Source organism: Mesoplodon mirus, assembly GCF_964341445.2.
Source record: "Mesoplodon mirus genome assembly, contig: HAP1_SCAFFOLD_74, whole genome shotgun sequence".
NCBI lineage: Eukaryota > Metazoa > Chordata > Mammalia > Artiodactyla > Ziphiidae > Mesoplodon > Mesoplodon mirus.
In genome coordinates, this window is record NW_028295786.1 from 331,817 (window position 1) to 336,300 (window position 4,484).

Below are 4,484 nucleotides of genomic sequence, written 5' to 3' on the forward strand. Positions count from 1 at the left end.
TTGGCCAAGCAAGCCATCAGGCATTGCAAATCCACACTACATAGAAGTGTCCCTTACCTCCAGTCAAAAGGGCCATCCACAAATAGTGTAAAAACCACAAATGCAGGACAGGCCATGGAGAAAAGGGAGCCTGGTTACGCCGATGGACAGGATGTAAATTGCCAACAGCCTCTCTGGAGAACTGTATGTTGTTTTCTAAAACAGAGCTACAGAGCATAGCACACTTCCACTCATGGGCGTGCATTTTGGGAAAACTAAATATCCACAACACACAGCCAGCCCAAACTTTAGGGCTGCTCTGTTTACAAGAACCTCAACTTCGGTACACTTTATATATCCCAGGAAAGGAAAAAAAAATGGATATAGATGTTGTGGTACTTATATACAATGGAATGTCACTCAGACATAAAATCAATGTCATAAGGCCAATAGCAGCATAATGAGTGGCTTTAGGTACGATGATGCTAAGTGAAATGAGCCACAAAGAAAAAGAAACTTATTGTAATATATCACTTATAGAGGAAATGTAAACATGGCTACACATGAACTGAATTTCAAAAGAGAACAGAGTTACACATTTAGAAAACACACTTATGCCTCCTTAAGGGGAAAGGAGACGTGGGGTGATGTGTAAAAGCAGAGTTTGAAATTAGCACAGATTCCATTTCATATACCAAATATGTAATAGACAAGACCTACTCCTTTCTCAATGAACTGGACACAAAACACCCTATTCACTGAAGAGGAATATATCTGACTGGTAATAACCTTGAAACCTATGTATTTATATGTCTCCATAATGGAATCAAGTGTATGTAGATTGGCATAAACACAGATCAATGGAACAGGACAGAAAGCCCAGAGATAAACCTACATACCTATGGCTATCTCATCTATGACAAAGGAGCTAAGGATATACAATGGAGAAAAGACAGTCTCTTCAGTAATTGGTGCTGGGAAAACTGGACCCCTACACATAAAAGAATGAAATTAGAACACTCCATAACACCATACACAAAAATAAACTCTAAATTGATTAGAGATCTAAATATAAGACCAGACACTATAAAACACTTAGAGGAAACCATAGGCAGAACACTCTATGACATAAATCACAGCAAGATCCTTTTGACACACTTCCTAGAAAAATGGAAATAAAAACAGAAATCAACAAATGGGACCTAATGAAACTTAAAAGCTTTTACACAGTACAGGAAAACATAAACAAGATGCAAAAACAACCCTCAGAATGGGAGAAAATATTTTCAAATGAAGCAATTGACAAAGGATTAATCTCCAAACTTTACAAGCACCGCATGTAGCTCAATATCACAAAAACAAACAATCCAATCCAAAAACGGGCAGAAGACCTAATAGACATTTCTCCAAAGAAGATATACAGATTACCAAGAAACACATGAAAGGATGCTGAACATCACCAATCATTAGAGTAATGCAAATCAAAACTACCGTGAGGTATCACCTCACAGCAATCAGAGTGGCAATCATCAAAAAAATCTACAAAACAATAAATGCTGGAGAGGCTTTTATTAGAGAAAAGGGAACACATTTGCACTGTGGGTGGGAATGTAAATTGATATGAGCACTAGGGAGAACAGTACGGAGGTTCCTTTAAATAACTAACAATAGAAGTACCATACGACACAACAATCCAACTACTGGGCATTTGCCTTGTGAAAACCATAATTCAAAAAGAGTTATGTACAAAAATGTTCATTGCAGCTCTATTTGCATTAGACAGGACATGGAAGCAACCTAAGTGTCCATCGACAGATGAATGGATAAAGAAGATCTGGCACATATGTACAATCAAATATTACTCAACCATGAAAAGAAGCAAAACTGAGTTATTTGTACTGAGGTGGATGGACTTAGAATCTGTCCTACACAGTGAAGTAAGTCAGAAAGGGAAAAACAAATACTGTATGTTAACAGAGATATATGGAATCTAATGAAGAAAAAAAAAAAGATTTTGAAGAACCTAGTGGCAGAACAGGATTAAGGACACAGACAAAGTGAAAGGACTTGAGGACACCGGAAGGGGGATGGGTAAGCTGGAACGAAGTGAGAGAGTGGCATGGACATAAATACATTACCAAATGTAACACTGATAGCTACTGAGAATCAGCCACATAGAAGAGGGAGATCAGCTCGGTGCTTTGTGACCACAGAAAGGGGTGGGTTATGGAGTTCGGGAGGGAGATGCATGAGGGAGGGGATCTGGTGATATTTGTATATGTATAGCTGATTCACTTTGTTATACAGCAGAAACGAACACTCGATCGTAAAGCAATTATACTCCAATAAACGTGCAAAAAAAAAAAAGAAAGCCCAAGGATAAACCTACACACCTATGGTCAACTAATCTATGAGAAAGGAGGCAAGACTATACAATGGAGATAAGACAGTCTCTTCAATCATTGGTGCTGGGAAATATGGACAGCTACATGTAAAAGAATGAAATTAGAACACTCCCCAACACCATACATAAAAATATATTCAAAATGGATTAGAGACCTTAATGTAAGAGCAGACAGTATAAAACTCTGAGAGGAAAACTTACGAAGGATACTCTGACGTAAATCACAGCAAGATCTTTTTTGATCCACCTCCTATATTAATGAAATAAAAAAGAAAACTAAACAGATCGGACTAATGAAACGTAAAAGCTTTTGCAAAGCAAGGGAAACTAAAAACAAGACGAAAAGACAACCCTGAGAATGGCAGAAAATATTTGCAAACGAATCAATGGACAAATGATTAATCTCCAATATATATAAACAGCTCATGCAGCTCAATATTAATAAAACAAACAACCCAATACAAAAATGGAAGATCTAAATAGACATTTCTTCCAAGAAGACATAGAGATGGCCAGTACGCACATGAAAATCTGCTCAACATCACTAATTATTAGAGAAATGGAAATCGAAACTACAATGAGGTATCACGTCACACCTGTTAGAATGGGCATCATCAGAAAATCTACAAACAACAAATGCTGGAGAGGGTGTGGAGAAAAGGAACCTTCTTCCACTATTGTTGGGAATATAAATCGATACAGTCTCTATGGAGAACAGTATGGAGGTTCCTTAAGAAACTAAAAATAGAATTACCATATAATCCAGCAATCCCAGTACTGGGCATATACCCAGAGAAAACCATAAATCAAAAAGACACATTCACCACAATGTTCACTGCAGCACTATTTACAATAGACAGGTAATGAAAGCAACCTAAGTGCCCACAGACAGACGAATGGATAAAGATGTGGTACATATTTACAACGGAATATTACTCAGCCATACATAGGAATGAAATTGGGTCATTTGTAGAGACCTTGATGGATCTAGAGACTGTCATACAGAGTGAAGTAAGTCAGAAAGAGAAAAACAAATATTGTATATTAATGCATATATGTGGAACCTAGAAAAATTGTACAGATGAACCAGTTTGCAAGGCAGAGATAGAGACAGATGTAGAGAACAAACATATGGACACCAAGGAGGGAACGCCATGTGAGGGTGGTGGTGGGATGAATTGGGAGACTGGGATTCACATGTGCACACTTATATGTATAAAATACATATCCAATAAGAACCTGCTGTATAAAAGAAATAAATTTAAAAAAATTAAAAATAAATAAATAACATTTAATAAAATAAAACAGAAAAATAGTTTTTCCCTTCACATAGACGTCTTTATATTAATGCATTATTTCCATGTTTATATCTCCAAATTAAAAAAAAAAAGATGAATAAATAAAATCTAACTTGAACCAAAAAGAAAATAAGAAAAAAAAAAAACAGAACTCACCAGTTATACAGAGGAAAATCGTATCAGGGCACTTGATCCAGTGGTAAAAAATTCTTAAGTTGGTCAGAGGTGGGAAATCGTCTCCCATGCACTCAGCAGCGCTCCCCCCCACAAGGAGCATCCTCATTGCAAAGCTGGGGGACTGTGTCGAGGCGTCTGTGAGTAAATGTGAGCTGAGCCCCAGTCCTGCTGCAGCTGAACTCTTCCCACCCTTTCCAGGTAAAACACCTGAATATGTACAAGCACTTGCAAGCCTAGAGGAAGGGCTGTGGAGCCACACTAGCGAGAGCACGCAGGCCGAATTGGTGCCTGCAGGCCAGCCAGGATGGTCCTGGCCCCAGATGCTCTTCTGGAAGCTTTCCATTTCCCTGCCTGAGATACCCCTCCTGCCACAGCCCCCACTGCTTTTTTACTTCCTCACCTCTGCCTGGGGAGAAATTCCAGTGGCAGGTATGGGTGACACATCCTCTTCTTTAGCAGGTGGCAGCCTGGCAACTCCTGCAGAGAGTCCAGCAGAGCCCCACTTTCACTGGGCCACACACAAAGCCACGGCCCCTCACTCCCTCCCACCACCACAGCCCCGAAACTGCTGACGGGGCAGAGAATATGGCGTCAGGCACAGCTACAGGGGCTCTTGCTGACTGGAG